We start from the raw sequence: 19,211 nt of genomic DNA, 5'->3' as shown, positions 1-19,211 counted from the left end.
GCGTCATGCCATGTTGATGTGTTGGTTGTTTACTATGTTGTTTGCTTCTTTTCCGGTGTTGCTTCTTCGGGTTGGTTCTGATAACGTCGTATGTGTGAGGATCCGTTCGACTACGTCCGTTTATCTTCTTCATGGACTCGTTCTTCTTCCTTGCGGGATTTCAGGCAAGATGACCATACCCTCGAAATCACTTCTATCTTTGCTTGCTAGTTGCTCACTCTTTTGCTATGCCTGTGATGCGATACCTACCACTTGCTTATCATGCCTCCCATGTTGTTGAACCAAGCCTCTAACCCACCTTGTCCTAGCAAACCGTTGTTTGGCTATGTTACCGCTTTGCTCAGCCCCTCTTAGAGCATTGTTAGTTGTAGGTGAAGATTGAAGTTTGTTCCTTGTTGGAACATGGAGATGTTGTTCCTTGTTGGAACATGTTTACTTGTTGGGATAACACAATATCTCTTATTTAATTAATGCATCTATATACTTGGTAAAGGGTGGAAGGCTCGGCCTTATGCCTGGTGTTTTGTTCCACTCTTGCTGCCCTAGTTTCCGTCATATCGGCGTCATGTTCCCGGATTTTGTGTTCCTTACGCGGTTGGGTAATAATGGGAACCCCTTGACAGTTCGCCTTGAATAAAACTCCTCCAGCAAGGCCCAACCTTGGTTTTACCATTCGCCACCTAGCCTTTTTTTCCCTTGGGAGTTGCGCATCCCGAGGGTCATCTTTATTTTAACCCCCCCGGGCCAGTGCTTGTCTAAGTGTTGGTCCAAACTAGAGCCCCTTGCAGCGCCACCTCGGGGAAACTCGAGGTCTGGTTTTAGTTGTATGGATTTCTTATCCGGTGTTGCCCTGAGAACGAGATATGTGCAGCTCCTATCAGGATGTCGGCGCATTGGGTGGTCTTGCTGGACTTGTTTTACCATTGTCGAGGATGTCTTGTAGCCGGGATTCCGATCCTGATCGGGTCTTCCCGCTAGAAGGTTTATCCTTCGTTGACCGTGAGAGCTTGTGATGGGCTAAGTTGGGACACCCCTGCAGGGATATGATCTTTCGAAAGCCGTGCCCGCGGTTATGGGCAGATGGGAATTTGTTAACGTCCGGTTGTACAAAACCTGAAGTTGTCCTTAATTAAAAAGCATCAACCGCGTGTGCTACCGTGATGGTCTCTTCTCGGCGGAGTCCGGGAAGTGAACACGGTGTTGGAGTTATGCTTGACGCAGGTTGTTCTAGGGTCACTTCTTGATCATAGTTTCTTGACCGTGCTTTTGCCTTCTCTTCTCGCTCTCATTTGCGTATGTTAGCCACCATATATGCTAGTCGCTTGCTGCAGCTCCACCTCATACCTTTACCTTACCCATAAGCTTAAATAGTCTTGATCATGAGGGTGCAAGATTGCTGAGTCCCTGTGACTCACAGATACTTCCAAAACCAGCTTGCAGGTGCCGATGAGTCCTTCAGATGACGCAACCAAGCTCAAGGAGGAGCTCGATGAAGATCTTGTCCTTTGTGTTGTTTCGTTCTAGTTGATCAGTAGTGGAGCCTAGTTGGGGTTGATCGGGGACCTTGTCGCATTTGGGGTTCTTCTTTTATTTTGGTTTCGTAGTCGGACCTTGATTGTATTTGGTTGATGTAATGCTTTATTCATGTATTGTGTGAAGTGGCGATTGTAAGCCAACTATGTATCTCTTTTCCCTTATGTATTACATGGGTTGTGTGAAGATTACCTCACTTGCGACATTGCTTTCAATGCGGTTATGCCTCTAAGTCGTGCTTCGACACGTGGGAGATATAGCCGCATCGAGGGCATTACAAGTTGGTAATCAGAGCCTTCCCCGACCTTAGGAGCCCCATTGCTTGATCGAATTAGCGGACGAGTTGAGTCCAGAAAATGTTTTGAGTCTTTTAGGAATTATATATCGGAGAGTTAGGAATTCTTTTTACTCCCCAGTCCCTTCATCGCTCTGGTAAGGCATCCTGACGTAGAGTTTTGACTCTTCTCTTCTAAAATTTTACTAAAAAAATTTAGGATCACGCGGGTATCTTGGAATCGTTCCGATGGTTTTGTGACGAGAACATTGTTCTTGGTGCCTCCTGTCATTTAGGGGTTGTGGCAGTGTCCCGGGGAGTTGAGCTCCGAGGTGTTGTCATCACAATTTTATCGTTGCAGTTCTGGAATACCTAAGTTTAGTTTCGCCGACATCGAAAATCTCTTTTATGCAGTTGTTGGTGAGATAACCTCGACGCCACCCAGTACTGGGGCGGGAGTTCGGGAGTTTTTCCATAACTTGTATAACGGATGCTTTTTGAAGGTTGAGGTAGATGATTTCCGAAGGTTTCTTGGTTATGTGTTGAAGGATGGATACAGCTGGATGTAGGATTTGCTAGTTTTGGGTGAGATATTATGCTTCCCCTGTATCCCCAACACCTGATTGCATAACCGGAAAATTTCGGGAGTTTCATAGGTGGGAATTCAAGTAGCTCATAGGATATCTTTCTGACAAATGTATGATATGAAATTGGGGTTCGACGTCTAGTGGTCCGCCTATTCACGGTCGGTTTTACAGTGGTCTCGTTGTGTCTTAAAGAGTCCTTGGCTATGCCGACTCGGGGACGCTTCGTATGTCATGTGCATTGCCTTGTACATGATGGTGTTGTACGATCGAGCCCGTGTAGGCCCCACCACGAAAACTTCGGACGAAATCTCTATCATATGTTTGTTCCGGCTTATTTTGCAAGCCAATCCTTCGTTTTGTTTTTTTTTTTGAGTTGTGGTATTCGAGTTGCTTCAATGTCAAGTGTTGATTCCATACCTTTCCTAAACGGTGTTCTCATATTCCTATGTGAATACTAATCCTTCTTGGTAATCAATATTGTCATGTCAACCCTTTTCAACCGGCGTGTTTTCTCTTCAAGTGGTTCCGATCATTTCAACATCAGCAAGATCAAGTATCAGTTCTTCTCAACGGTATTTATTTCATCCGTCTCCAATTTGCCTTTGTTTTTTTCCCACCCACCCACCCCTTTTCTTCTAGGACTCGGATTTCTTAATCAAGTATCCTTTGATTCATGTGAAGTTTCTCCATTCTTTTCCTTCATGTTCTTACCCGGTGATTCTCATGAAGATCCTAACGGAACCTCAAGTACGTCATTCCTCATTCTTTTTTCTTCTCCGGTGGATTCAATTCAGGCTTTGATGTTGATCATATCCTTTTTCCTCGTTTCAAATACCTTCTCATGTCGGCGCACCTCTTATTCATTCACTTCTCGCTATTTAATTGTCCCGGAATGCTCAAGATATCTCGAAGATTCGTGTTTGCCACTCTGCATTTGTGCAAGCTCTTTCGAGATTGTTATCTCATTCTAGCCATTTAATTCAACCGGTGCAATCTCTCTTTTAAATTTTTTCAACGGTGTTCTTTTGAGTGGGCCCTAACCCACAGGTCTTTTCCCAGGATCTTACCTGACTCTTCTTATTTTTCCGGAGTTATAATCAAATTCTTTTCAAAGTTTGACGTAAGAATGATTCAGCATCAGTCATATGTATTTCTCCAAGATCTTTCAAATTCTTTTCATCGTTGGCTCAACTTTTCCATTCTTCATTCCAGTGTGCCTCAATAATTCATGGTGGTGTTTCTCCTCGTCATTCTCAACATTTGAAGACCGAAGAAGAGTTTCTCTTTAATCTTGCTCCATTCTCTTCAAGATTCGTGGTGCTAGCTTTATGCCATCCTCTCATAATTGTTTTTGATTGTGAGAATTCTTTTCACCTATCCGGAGAAATTCAAGAGTCTTCTCAGTTTGATTATCCGGAGCCAATCAATCCAGTTTTATTCATTCTTAGTTTTCATCTCTCGTTCCCCAAATCTCACCGGTGCATCATTCAATATTCTTTAATCAGCGAGTGATCTCTTCGTTTCAGTTGTATCTAAATTCTCTCAAGTATCTTCGTTCTTTTTATAATTCTTCCCGGTGTTTCTTTATCTTCTCCTTGTTCACTTTTAATTCTTACGGTGGTTCCTTCAAGAGCTCTCGTCATTCGTTATCATATCAATTATTCGTTGTTTTTAATCCTTCCGGTGGTTCGTTGAAGACCTTCTCAAGTTTGCTGCATATCTATCTTAATCCTTTCTACGAGAATAAGTAGTATGCCAAATCAATTGCTTGTCATCAATCTAAATTGGTGAAGGATACGCATAACGTAATTCTTATTCTTTTTTTCATCGAGTAAATTTAATTCCTTATTCCGGAGGTTCATCAAATTCTCGGTTTCACTTGTTTTATCTTTATTTTCCCGGAGTTCCAAGCTCTCTCAATTATGTCATCGCGAAGCTCCATTTAAATCATTGCAAGGCTTCAACCTTATTATTTTCATCCTCCATCTTGACTGATCATTTCTTTTATTTCCGGAGTTCTCATGAAGGTTCTACATGATGGTTCATAAAGGATTTAATTCCTTCTCGAAGTGTTCATCAAGTTTCTTTCCGAAGGAGATCAAGTATTCTTCATCTTGCATAACAGAGTGCAATTCTTTCTTCCGTATCATTAGAGGCGGTATTATGTCATTCTTGATAATTTGAGTTCATGTTCCATGATTCACATGTTGTTGCAAATGAGATATTTAAACCCATCAATCTCGTCATTGGAGTTATCTTGGGTTATAGTTCACCCAAAGCCTTGCCTAAAGGATTGTTGCTATTTATGGTGCCCTTAAATGACCCAAGTTCTTCATTTTCCATCTCGGTGAAATAAGTTTCTCGTCTCCTTCTTGTTCTTATCAATCCAATCAATTATTTTCCCATGAGTGGCAGGCTGTCACCTCATAATTTGAGATGTATTCCATAAGACCATATCAAGCTTATTCTTTTCGTTGTTCGTTTTCCAACAACTCCATTCTAGCTTTTGTTGTAAGCATGCTCCCTCGAGATCTGTTTCCCTTCGTTCATCCCATTCCATTCTTACTTTTGTTCCGGAGGCTTTTTGATGTTGCTCTTTTCAGCCCATCTTTTCGTTTTGTCAGGATCGTGTTCTTTTCTTGGTTTATCCATTTAACCGGAGTGTTGTGCCCTTTTTGCTCAAGTTCTTTTCACCTTATCAACCATTGCATCTCTTTTCTACCGGAGTGCTGTCGAAATTTGTTCTTCCTTCTTACTCTGCCCTAACGGAGTGCTTTCAACTTTGTTCATACTCATTGCATTCTTTTTTTCAATTTGTTCAACCTCTCAAGGCTCGTGGTTTCATTCGTTTGTCAAAGAAGCAACTTAGCTTTACCTCTCCTCTTTCTCTTTCGTTGTCCCTCCGGTGCCATTCTAGATCTCGGGACGAGATCCTCTCGGAGTGGTGGAGTGTTGTGACGCCCCGAGACCGATGTGCCAGGTGTCCTCCGCTTATTTGCTGTTGTTGGCTTGTCATTTGCTTGCGTGTTGCATCCTGTCATGTCATCATGTGCATTGCATCATCATGTTTTAAAACTTGCATTCGTCCGGGTTCTCTGAGTTCTCTCCGTTGTCCGTTCTGAGCCCAACCACACTTGCACGCGCCCGCGGCATGTCTGAATTTTATTTTATATAAGTGGCCGGAAAATGTTCTCGGAATGGGATGAGAGTTGGCGTGTGGTGTTGGTTTGTTGTCAGTAGACCACCCGCCAAGTTTCATCGCGTTCGGAGTTCGTTTGATAGCCTAACCGTTAAACTATAGCGGCATTATAGCCGGTCTAACGTCGGACGTTTTCGGTCTCTGGAAACAGTCACCGAGCCTCCCTCTCTTCTCTTCTCTCAGCTCAAGACCGTCTGCACAGTCTACCTCTCACCGCCAGGCCCTACCTAACCTCTCTCATCAGTCCGCGGACCACCTCTCGCGTGCGTCCGAAATCTGTCCCGGACCCGACCCGGACAGTCGTTACCGCTGTGTCCGGATCGTCCCCAAACATCTACAAAACATATTCGTTTTGTTATTAGACTTCCTAACCTATTTTTCCCAACTTATCGATTTCGATCGAAGGATCCAGATTAGCCCCTAGCCAAACACCCATATGCTATAAATATATAGTCCAACCCTAAATTTTGAGGAGATATGTCCCATCCTCCCAGCCGCCACCGCCATTCCACCAAATCCCCATCGGGATCCACCCCGATCCACCTGCCCAATCAGCACCGTCTCCTTCCCTTCCTTGACTTCGCCGCCCAACCAACCATTGCCTCCGCATCCCGCATCACCAGATGCCAGCCTCCTCTGCCCGAGCCACCACCCCGTCGTCCTTCGCCTGCAGCCACCATCGCCTTGCCTCTGCCGCCTTCACCGAACCCAGGCACACACAAGGCCACCGTCCCCTACCCCCTTCTCCTCACTGATGGCTTCGCCCGCGCCGGAGCACGCGAGCAGCCGTAGAACGAGCCATCTCCCTGTCAAGTCCGTTCGCCGGAGTCCCTTGAAGCGGCCGCCCTGAGGATCGCATCTCCTGTCGCCGCCCGGAGCTCCCATCTTAGCCGCCCGTTTGCTCAAGGATGCCCGAGGCCGTGCCTTCTATCCCTCCTCGGCTCGATCCTGAATGGATCGTGAGCACCGAGCGCCATGCCCCAGCTTCGTCGCGCACCCTGCCTCGCCATGTACGTCTCCAGCTGCGCCAGGTTCCTCCTCCGTTCCGTCCTGCTACTGCAAGTCTCGCCGCGGCCAAGCTCCTGCTAGAGCCGTCCCGTCCGTGGCCTCCCACAAGCCGCCGTCCAGGGCCTCTTCACGCCGTGCCGATGACCCTCTCCTCCCCTGCCTGTCCTTTTTCTTTCCTTCTCCATTTCTTCTCTGAACCTCACCTCTCTCTGTCTGTTTCCTCCCGCTGACAGGAACCCCATGGCCGTCCCCGACCTCCTCTTCGCCGGGCCCCCGCCCGAACCTGGCCTGGATCCATCTCCGTCCCACCATCGTCTTCCCGGAGCCCAAGTTCCCTCGCCGTCCCCTGCATCGCACCAGACGCCGCCCTCGACTGCTGCATAGCCGCCTCGTCCCACCGCGCTGAACCCCTGCTGCCTGCCTCATCAGATCGTGCGAGAGGAGCTCGGTCCAGCCGCGTGTTGACTGCGCTGGCCAGCTGCGTGGGCCAGCCTTCTCTCCCGCCACGGCCCAGCACCGCTTCGAGCAATGCCCATCTCTGTGAGGCCCAATGTGAGGAAGCCCATCTTCGGATTGCTCCTGTAGAGCCCAGTTCGGGCCAGTTTTGGCCTGACTCATGTTTTTTTCCGCGGAGTGATTTCTCTATTTATCCAGGAATTTATAGATTTACAGAAAACCCCTTGCACAACATGCATATAATAACTCACAATTCGTGCATCGGATTAAAATGATTTATATATGAAACTTGCTTAGAATTTTGTCTAGTTTAATATTATTCAACTTTCATCCATGTTTAAAATGTTTAAAATGTTGTTTGGTTAAATTTACTCCTATGCCATGTTAGAATGCTTTAATTCATAACTAAATAACCGTAGCTCTGAATTAAATAATCTTTATATGTAAATGGGGTAGAAAAATGCCTAGTTTAACATGGTGCATTTTTCTTGCATGTTTAGCAACTCTAAAAATTATGTTTAGGGAAGAACAGCACCAAACCTAATATTTGCATATGGGAATTTACCGGAATTGTTGTTCGTTGCTTCTGGCCTCATTTATACTTGACTAGATAGGTAGTTTTATTTTGCTTCACCCTCTTGCCATGCTAACCAACATTTAATATTGTTGAGTACCTAAACGAGAGAGAACTAAATAAGTCTTGTGGTGTTTTCTTCAATATGCAACTCCGTGGCATATTGAGCTCCACTTAATTTGTAGTGTTGTTTGTTGCACTTTGCCATGTCATGTTTCATTAAACCGGACATTCATCATACTCGATTGTGCATCATGCCATGTTGATGTGTTGGTTGTTTACTATGTTGTTTGCTTCTTTTCCGGTGGTGCTTCTTCGGGTTGGTTCCGATAACGTCGTGTGTGTGAGGATCCGTTCGACTACGTCCGTTTATCTTCTTCATGGACTCGTTCTTCTTCCTTGTGGGATTTCAGGCAAGATGACCATACCCTCGAAATCACTTCTATCTTTGCTTGCTAGTTGCTCGCTCTTTTGCTATGCCTATGATGCGATACCTACCACTTGCTTATCATGCCTCCCATGTTGTTGAACCAAGCCTCTAACCCACCTTGTCCTAGCAAACCGTTGTTTGGCTATGTTACCGCTTTGCTCAGCCCCTCTTAGAGCATTGTTAGTTGCAGGTGAAGATTGAAGTTTGTTCCTTGTTGGAACATGGAGATGTTGTTCCTTGTTGGAACATGTTTACTTGTTGGGCTAACACAATATCTCTTATTTAATTAATGCATCTATATACTTGGTAAAGGGTGGAAGGCTCGGCCTTATGCCTGGTGTTTTGTTCCACTCTTGCCGCCCTAGTTTCCGTCATATCGGCGTTATGTTCCCGGATTTTGCGTTCCTTACGCGGTTGGGTAATAATGGGAACCCCTTGACAGTTCGCCTTGAATAAAACTCCTCCAGCAAGGCCCAACCTTGGTTTTACATTCGCCACCTAGCCTTTTTTCTCTTGGGAGTCGCGCATCCCGAGGGTCATCTTTATTTTAACCCCCCCAGGCCAGTGCTTGTCTAAGTGTTGGTCCAAACTAGAGCCCCTTGCAGCGCCACCTAGGGGAAACTTGAGGTCTGGTTTTAGTTGTATGGATTTCTTATCCGGTGTTGCCCTGAGAACGAGATATGTGCAGCTCCTATCGGGATGTCGGCGCATCGGGTGGTCTTGCTGGACTTGTTTTACCATTGTCGAGGATGTCTTGTAATCGGGATTCCGAGCCTGATCGGGTCTTCCCGCTAGAAGGTTTATCCTTCGTTGACCATGAAAGCTTGTGATGGGCTAAGTTGGGACACCCCTGCAGGGATATGATCTTTCAAAAGCCGTGCCCGCGGTTATGGGCAGATGGGAATTTGTTAACGTCCGTTTGTACAAAACCTGAAGTTGACCTTATTTAAAAAGCATCAACCGCGTGTGTTACCGTGATGGTCTCTTCTCGGTGGAGTCCGGGAAGTGAACACGGTGTTGGAGTTATGCTTGACGCAGGTTGTTCTAGGATCACTTCTTCATCATAGTTTCTCGACCGTGCTTTTGCCTTCTCTTCTCGCTCTCATTTGCGTATGTTAGCCACCATATATGCTAGTCGCTTGCTGCAGCTCCACCTCATACCTTTACCTTACCCATAAGCTTAAATAGTCTTGATCGCGAGGGTGCGAGATTGCTGAGTCCCTGTGACTCACAGATACTTCCAAAACCAGCTTGCAGGTGCCGATGAGTCCTTCAGATGACGCAACCAAGCTCAAGGAGGAGCTCGATGAATATCTTGTCCTTTGTGTTGTTTCGTTCTAGTTGATCAGTAGTGGAGCCCAGTTGGGGTTGATCGGGGACCTTGTCGCATTTGGGGTTCTTCTTTTATTTTGGTTCCGTAGTCGGACCTTGATTGTATTTGGTTGATGTAATGCTTTATTCATGTATTGTGTGAAGTGGCGATTGTAAGCCAACTATGTATCTCTTTTCCCTTATGTATTACATGGGTTGTGTGAAGATTACCTCACTTGCGACATTGCTTTCAATGCGGTTATGCCTCTAAGTCGTGCTTTGACACGTGGGAGATATAGCCGCATCGAGGGCATTACACTAGCCCTCACCGTCGTCCACCACCGTGGTGCTCTCGGCGCGGCGTGGTCAATGTTGTCAACGACCGAATTCCATCGGAAGAGTACTGTACGTGGAGAGGCTGACAACTGGGTCCACGGCAGCCGCAAGGAAGTGCCTCCTTATTACGCGGAAAATAATTATTCCTCCACCTGACAGCAGGGACCCACCGGATGGGCCACCAGTATTTTGTGAAAAAAATCATTTCCCCCTGACTGCTGGGACCCACTGGACGGGCCACCGTATTTCGTGAAAAAAATGTTCCCCCCACTATCAGCTCGGACCCACCAGAAGTGCCTCCTTATTACGCACAAAAAAATGAATACTCCCCCGGCTAGCTGGGACCCATCTTGCTGGGAGGCTGACTTGTGGGCCTACTAAGTTGACGGGGACGAAGGGCTTTGTCAACTTAGTCAATATGAACGATTCTAGCTCCAGTGACCGTACGATGTCCATCCAACGGCCGTAGTGCTTCTCCAACCTCTGGTCTTCTTGCTCCAGCCGCCCAAAGCAGCGCCGGTTGTGCCGCATGCTCCTGCCTCCCGTGGCCGGCTGTGCTGCCGCAGAGGCCTCGCCGCCCCCTACTATTCCCACCGCTGGCCAGGCTCTGCGGCGACGGCAGCCTCACACCACATCCGAACCAGTGAACCCTCGTAGTCCTCTCCGCGCGGGATTCCACTACCGCGTCGTCCCCTTCCTAGGCCTCGTCGTCGTCCACCACCGTGGTGCTCTCCACGCGGCGTGGTCAACGTGGTCAAGGAACGACTTCCATCGGAAGAGTACTGTACATGGAGAGGCTGACAGCTGGGTCCACGGCCACATTCCAGTTTTGTGATTTGCCAAGTAAGTCGCTTTGTCAGGCCTATTGGGCTGCAATTCTTTCAAGACAGGGAGAGCTTTCATTCGGCTGGCCAAGAAAATGGACCATCAGTAATGAGAAATGGGTTGTACATTTTTAAAACACATCAAACCGGCAATTAGTTTCAAATATCTTTTTTTCATTTCAAGATTTTAAATTACATTAATTTTTATGCATGGAGAATTTGTTGGATTTTATATTGATATACATTTATTTTTAAAATCAGTTTGAATGTGAGTCGAAATTTCGGGATTAAAAACAGTTCGGACTACACCGAAATATGCAAAATTTCGTATAATTTTTTAACAGTTGCCACAATATGGGCTGTAATGCTAACAAAAAGAATACGAGCTCCAAAAAAAACCTTAAGAATTAACAAATGGGCTGTAAATTATTAGAAATAATGGCAGATGGGTTGTATACTGTTTTCCACATATTTGGGGCTTTCCTAAAAAAAGGTTGATGCACAAGCACTGACTGTTGGATGTCCAACCAACGGCCGTCATGCTTCTTCAATCTCTGCTCTTCCTGCTCCAGCTGCTCAAACAAGCGCCGGCGGGACTGCCTGCTCCCTCCTCCTCACGGCCAGTTGTGCTGCCGCGCAGGCCTCACCGCCCAACCGTACTCCCATCGCTGGCCTAGCCATCCCTCTACTCACCCACACCTGCTGTTATTCTCCGGTGATGGCAGACGAACCAGTAAACCCTCATACAGTCGTACTCCCCTCTGCGTGGGAAACAACTGCCGAGTCTTCCCTGCCTCCGTGTCGTCCCCTTCCTAGGTGTAACGCCCTCGATGCGGCTATATCTCCCATGTGTCGAAGCATGACTTAGAGGCATAACCGCATTGAAAGCAATGTCGCAAGTGAGGTAATCTTCACACAACCCATGTAATACATAAGGGAAAGAGATACATAGTTGGCTTACAATCGCCACTTCACACAATTACATGAATAAAACATTACATCATCCAAATACAATCAAGGCCCGACTACGGAGCCAAAATAAAAGAAGACTACCCCAAATGCTACACAGATCCCCGATCGTCCCGACTGGGCTCCACTACTGATCAACTAGCATGAAACAACACAAAGGACAAGATCTTCATCGAGCTCCTCCTTGAGCTTGGTTGCGTCACCTGCTCGGTTACATCGGCACCTACAAACTGGTTTTGGAAGTAACTGTGAGCCACAGGGACTCAGCAATCTCACACCCTCGCGATCAAGACTATTTAAGCTTATAGGAAGGGTAACATGTATGAGGTGGAGCTGCTGTGACGCCCCAAGACCGATGTGCCAGGTGTCCTCCGCTTATTTGCTGTTGTTGGCTTGCCATTTGCTTGCGTGTTGCATCCTGTCATGTCATCATGTGCATTGCATCATCATGTTTTAAAACTTGCATTCGTCCGGGTTCTCTGAGTTCTCTCCATTGTCCGTTCTGAGCCCAACCACACTTGCACGCGCCCGCGGCATGTCTGAATTTTATTTTATATAAGTGGCCGGAAAATGTTCTCGGAATGGGATGAGAGTTGGCGTGTGGTGTCGATTTGTTGTCAGTAGACCGCCCGCCAAGTTTCATCGCGTTCGGAGTTCGTTTGATAGCCTAACCGTTAAACTATAGCAGCATTATAGCCGGTCTAACGTCGGACGTTTTCGGTCTCTGGAAACAGTCACCGGGCCTCCCTCTCTTCTCTTCTCTCAGCTCGAGACCGTCTGCACAGTCTACCTCTCACCGCCAGGCCCTACCTAACCTCTCTCGTCAGTCCGCGGACCTCCTCCCGCACGCGTCCGAAATATGTCCCGGACCCGACCCGGACAGTCGTTACTTATGTGTCTGGATCGTCCCCAAACGTCTACAAAACATCTCCATTTTGTTATTAGACTTCCTAACCTATTTTTCTCAACCGCTCGATTTCGATCGAAGGATCCAGATTAGCCCCTAGCCAAACACCCATATGCTATAAATATATAGTCCAACCCTAAATTTTGAGGAGAGATGTCCCATCCTCCCAGCCGCCGCCGCCATTCCACCAAATCCCCATCGGGATCCACCCCGATCCACCTGCCCAACCAGCGCCGTCTCCTTCCCTTCCTCGATTTCACTGCCCAACCAACCATTGCCTCCGCATCCCGCATCGACAGATGCCAGCCTCCTTTGCCCGAGCCGCCACCCCGTCGTCCTTCGCCTGCAGCCACCATCGCCTTGCCTTTGCCGCCTTCACCGAACCCAGCCACACGCAAGGCCACCGTCCCCTACCCCCTTCTCCTCACTGATGGCTTCGCCCGCGCCGGAGCACGCGAGCAGCCGTAGACCGAGCCATCTCCCTGTCAAGTCCGTTCGCTGGAGTCCCTTGAAGCGGCCGCCCCGAGGATCGCATCTCCTGTTGCCGCCCGGAGCTCCCATCGTCGCCGCCCGTTTGCTCAAGGACGCCCGAGGCCGTGCCTTCTATCCCTCCTCGGCTCGATCCTGAATGGATCGTAAGCACCGAGCGCCATGCCCCAGCTTCGTCACGCGCCCTGCCTCGCCATGTACGTCTCCAGCCGTGCCAGGTTCCTCCTCCGTTCCGTCCTACTGCTGCTAGTCTCGCCGCAGCCAAGCTCCTGCTAGAGTCGTCCCGTCCGTGGCCTCCCGTGAGCCGCCGTCCAGGGCCTCTTCACGCCGCGCCGGTGACCCTCTCCTCCCCTGCCTGTCCTTTTTATTTCCTTTTCCATTTCTTCTCTGAACCTCACCTCTCTCTGTCTCTTTCCTCCCGCTGACAGGAACCCCATGGCCGTCCCCGACCTCCTCTTCGCCGGGCCCCCGCCCGAACCTGGCCTGGATCCATCTCCGTCCCACCGTCGTCTTCTCGGAGCCCAAGTTCCCTCGCCGTCCCCTGCATCGCGCCAGACACCGCCCTCGACTGCTGCAGAGCCGCCTCGTCCCGCCACGCTGAACCCCTGCTGCCTGCCTCATCAGATCGTGTGAGAGGAGCCCGGTCCAGCCGCGTGTTGACTACGCTGCCAGCTGCGTGAGCCGGCCTTCTCTCCCGCCGCGGCCAGCATCGCTTCGAGCAATGCCTAGCTCTGTGAGGCCCAATGTGAGGAAGCCCATCTTCGGATTGCTCCTGTAGAGCCCAGTTCGGGCCAGTTTTGGCCTGACTCATGTTTTTTTTCCGCGGAGTGATTTCTCTATTTATCCAGGAATTTGCAGATTTACAAAAAAACCCTTGCGCAACATGCATATAATAACTCACAATTCGTGCATCGGATTAAAATGATTTATATATAAAACTTGCTTAGAATTTTGTCTAGTTTAATATTATTCAACTTTCATCCATGTTTAAAATGTTTAAAATGTTGTTTGGTTAAATTTACTCCTATGCCATGTTAAAATGCTTTAATTCATAACTACATAACCGTAGCTCCGAATTAAATAATCTTTATATGTAAATGGGGTAGAAAAATGCCTAGTTTAACATGGTGCATTTTTCTTGCATGTTGAACAACTCTAAAAATTATGTTTAGGGAAGAACAGCACAAAACCTAATATTTGCATATGGGGATTTACCGGAATTGTTGTTCGTTGCTTCCGGCCTCATTTATACTTGACTAGATAGGTAGTTTTATTTTTCTTCACCCTCTTGCCATGCTAACCAACACTTAATATTGTTGAGTACCTAAACGAGAGAGAACTAAATAAGTCATGTGGTGTTTTCTTCAATATGCAACTCCATGGCATATTGAGCTCCACTTAATTTGTAGTGTTGTTTGTTGCACTTTGCCATGTCATGTTTCATTAAACCGGACATGCATCATACTCGATTGTGCATCATGCCATCTTGATGTGTTGGTTGTTTACTATGTTGTTTGCTTCTTTTCCGGTGTTGCTTCTTCGGGTTGGTTCCGATAACGTCGTGTGTGTGAGGATCCGTTCGACTACGTCCGTTTATCTTCTTCATGGACTCATTCTTCTTCCTTGCGGGATTTCAGGCAAGATGACCATACCCTCGAAATCACTTCTATCTTTGCTTGCTAGTTGCTCGCTCTTTTGCTATGCCTATGATGCAATACCTACCACTTGCTTGTCATGCCTCCCATGTTGTTGAACCAAGCCTCTAACCCACCTTGTCCTAGAAAACCGTTGTTTGGCTATGTTACCACTTTGCTCAGCCCCTCTTAGAGCATTGTTAGTTGTAGGTGAAGATTGAAGTTTGTTCCTTGTTGGAACATGGAGATGTTGTTCCTTGTTGGAACATGTTTACTTGTTGGGATAACACAATATCTCTTATTTAATTAATGCATCTATATACTTGGTAAAGGGTGGAAGGCTCGGCCTTATGCCTGGTGTTTTGTTCCACTCTTGCCGCCCTAGTTTCCGTCATATCGGCGTTATGTTCCCGGATTTTGCGTTCCTTACGCGGTTGGGTAATAATGGGAACCCCTTGACAGTTCGCCTTGAATAAAACTCCTCCAGCAAGGCCCAACCTTGGTTTTACCATTCGCCACCTAGCCTGTTTTCCCTTGGGAGTCGCGCATCCCGAGGGTCATCTTTATTTTAACCCCCCCCCCCCGGCCAGTGCTTGTCTAAGTGTTGGTCCAAACTAGAGCCCCTTGCAGCGCCACCTCGGGGAAACTCGAGGTCTGTTTTAGTTGTACGGATTGCTTATCCGGTGTTGCCCTGAGAACGAGATATGTGCAGCTCCTATCGGGATGTCGGCACATCGGGTGGTCTTGCTGGACTTGTTTTACCATTGTCGAGGATGTCTTGTAACCGGGATTCCGAGCCTGATCGGGTCTTCCCGCTAGAAGGTTTATCCTTCGTTGACCGTGAGAGCTTGTGATGGGCTATGTTGGGACACCCCTGCAGGGATATGATCTTTCGAAAGCCGTGCCCGCGGTTATGGGCAGATGGGAATTTGTTAACGTTCGGTTGTAGAAAACCTGAAGTTGACCTTAATTAAAAAGCACCAACCGCGTGTGTTACCGTGATGGTCTCTTCTCGGCGGAGTCCGGGAAGTGAACACGATGTTGGAGTTATGCTTGAGGCAGGTTGTTCTAGGATCACTTCTTGATCATGGTTTCTCGACCGTGCTTTTGCCTTCTCTTCTCGCTCTCATTTGCGTATGTTAGCCACCATATATGCTAGTCGCTTGCTGCAGCTCCACCTCATACCTTTACCTTACGCATAAGCTTAAATAGTCTTGATCGCGAGGGTGCGAGATTGCTAAGTCCCTGTGACTCACAGATACTTCCATAACCAGCTTGCAGGTGCCGATGAGTCCTTGCAGATGACGCAACCAAGCTCAAGGAGGAGCTTGATGAAGATATTGTCCTTTGTGTTGTTTCGTTCTAGTTGATCAGTATGGAGCCCAGTTGGGGTTGATCGGGGACCTTGTCGCATTTTGGGTTCTTCTTTTATTTTGGTTCCGTAGTCGGACCTTGTTTGTATTTGGTTGATGTAATGCTTTATTCATGTATTGTGTGAAGTGGTGATTGTAAGCCAACTATGTATCTCTTTTCCCTTATGTATTACATGGGTTGTGTGAAGATTACCTCACTTGCGACATTGCTTTCAATGCGGTTATGCCTCTAAGTCGTGCTTCGACACGTGGGAGATATAGCCGCATCGAGGGCGTTACAGCTGCAGCAAGCAACTAGCATATATGGTGGCTAACCTATTCGCAAAAGAGAGCGAGAAGAGAATGCAAAAGCACGGTCGAACAACTATGATCAAGAAGTGATCCTAGAACAACCGACGCCAAGCATAACTCCAACACCGTGTTCACTTCCCGGACTCCGCCGAGAAGAGACCATCACGGTTACACACGCGGTTGATGTATTTTAATTAAGGTCAACTTCAGGTTTTCTACAATCGGACATTAACAAATTCCCATCTGCCCATAACCGCGGGCACGGCTTTCGAAAGTTGAAATCCCTGCAGGGGTGTCCCAACTTAGCCCATCACAAGCTCTCACGGTCAACGAAGGATATTCCTTCTAGCGGGAAGACCCGATCAGGCTCGGAATCCCGGTTACAAGACATTTCGACAATGGTAAACAAGACCACAAAGCCACCCAGATGTGCCGACAAATCCCGATAGGAGTTGCACATATCTCGTTCTCAGGGCACACCGGATGAGCAAGACGTCGGGTAAGCCAGCCCAGAGTTGCCCCTGGTAGCCTCGGACATCGCTCAGTTGGACCAACACTTAAAGAAGCACTGGCCCGGGGGGTTAAAATAAAGATGACCCTTGAGCCGGCCGACTCAAGGGAAAGAAAAAGGCTAGGTGGCAAATGGTAAAACCAATGTTGGGTCTTGCTGGAGGAGTTTTATTCAAGGCGAACTGTCAAGGGGTTCCCATTATAACCCAACTGCGTAAGGAACGCAAAATCCAGGAACATAACACCGATATGACGGAAACTAGGGCGGCAAGAGTGGAACAAAACACCAGGCATATGGCCGAGCCTTCCACCCTTTACCAAGTATATAGATGCATTAATTAAATAAGATATATTGTGATCCCAACAAGTAAACATGTTCCGACAAGGAACAACATCTCCATGTTCCCACAAGGAACAAACTTCAATCTTCACCTGCAACTAACAACGCTATAAGAGGGGCTGAGCAAAGCGGTAACATAGCCAAACAACGGTTTGCTAGGACAATGTGGGTTAGAGGCTTGGTTCAACAATATAGGAGGCATGATAAGAAAGTGGTAGGTATCGCAGCATAGGCATAGCAAAAGAGCGAGCAACTAGCAAGCTAAGATAGAAGTGATTTCGAGGGTATGATCATCATGCCTGAAATCTCGCAAGGAAGAAGAACGAGTCTATGAAGAAGACAAACGGACGAAGTCGAACGGTTCCTCACAAATGCGACGTTACCGGAACTAACCCGAAGAAGCAACACCGGAAAGAAGCAAACAACATAGTAAGCAACCAACACATAATCATGGCACGATGCGCAAACAAGTATGATGCATGTTCGGTTTAACGAGGCATGGCATGGCAAAGTGCACAAACAATCCTACAAATTAAGTGGAGCTCAAAATGCAACTCCGTGGCATATTGACGAAACACCACATTCAAGTTATTTAGTTCGATCTCGTTTATGTACCCAACAATATTAAATGTTATTAAACATGGCAAGAGGGTGAAGCAAAAGAAAACTACCTATCTAGGCAAGTTTAAATGAGGCCGAAACAACAAACAACAATTCTGGTAAAACCCCATATGCATTTAGCAATTTGGTGCAACAACAATTTTAAACATTTAAATGTTATTATCATTATGCGAATGACAGGTGCAAGTTTTATGCAATTTTTATTAAAAGTTGACAAGAGCATTATGAAGCATTTGTCACCGTGGTGGAAAGGAAAAGTGGTGCCACGGCAACGATAACGAAACGGTGCCACGACAACGTTTAGATGATCCGGCAATTTGTGGAAAGGCCGGTGCAAAAGAATAAGAATGCGGAATATGCCAGAGTGATGGGGAGTGAACCCGGATTTCGAGTGTCCCACGAGTTGGCGACAAGGGAATGAGTGAAAATTTGGACATGGTGCAAACACGAGCATCTCAAACATCACACATGCATTCGTTCACGGACGTCGTCTCGAGGTTATACCTTCGAAGTGTGCAAGCGGGACAGATCGAGTTTGGAGATAGGAGTACACGTGTCTATGGGGAAGTAGTTGTTCACGGGGTCGTCGTGGGAAGTAGCGGTTCACGCGACGGTAGTTGAACTTGATGTTTGTGTTACACGGGTCTTCGGCGACGGTCGTCGTACATGGTTCGGAGTGCTACTTGCTTCTTCGGACTTGTCGGTCTCGATTCTTGCGACGGTAGCGGTATACGTCTCGCGGTACTTGGGTTGTCGTGGAACTTGGCGCTTGCGGTATTGATAGCTCGAAGGGGTACTTGGCGTGTCCGAGGTCCGGGTCTTGCGGGTGGTGTACTTGGTGCTTGCGGTTCCGATCCGGGGGTGCCTGCGTCCACGGTAACACTGCAGGGTGGAAAGAGGCGACGACTTGGGCGGTTCTGGCCAAGGACTCGAGCAGCTTGTGTATGAGCTCGATGGGGCTTGGCTGCTGCTCGTCTCCTTCATCAGGTGACAGAACGAAGGCGCAGTGCCACTGAACGGCGAAGCAGCAGCTATAGCGAGGCAGCGGTGCCGCGGTGAGCTCGCAGGCGAGAACGACGACGAACTTGGCGCGCTGGAGGTGGGGACGCGGACGAAGGAGATGGGGCGCGGGGTCGCAGGACTGGCGATCTCCAGCGGCGGTGGCCTCATCCTACGATGCCTAGCGGCGGATGTAAGGCGACGAGAAGGAGGCAGAGGAGGTCGAGACAAGGTGCAGGCGAGCCATGGAGACCGGCGGTGCCATGGCCGCGCGGGTCAGATGAGCCTGCGGGCGACGACAACTGGTGCCGGTCGGACTTGCCCAGGAGGCAGGGAGACCCGGTGGTGCTGGAGCCTTGACGCTGGTAGAGGTGCAGGGGAGGAGAGGGAGACGGAGTTGGTGCGGGGCAGGTTAGGTCACCAGCGCGGGTGTTGGGGTCGAGCGAGGCGAAGAAGGAGGGGATCGAGGGAGTCTCTCCCTAGCGACGATGGCGCTCTCCTGTCGACAAGGTGGAAAACGAGGGAGAGAGGGAGATCGATCGGGGC

This window comes from Triticum aestivum, chromosome 3A (assembly GCF_018294505.1).
Source record: "Triticum aestivum cultivar Chinese Spring chromosome 3A, IWGSC CS RefSeq v2.1, whole genome shotgun sequence".
In the NCBI taxonomy this organism is placed as follows: Eukaryota; Viridiplantae; Streptophyta; class Magnoliopsida; order Poales; family Poaceae; genus Triticum; species Triticum aestivum.
The sequence above is the reverse complement of the archived record's forward strand: the minus strand, read 5'-3'. Positions refer to the sequence as shown.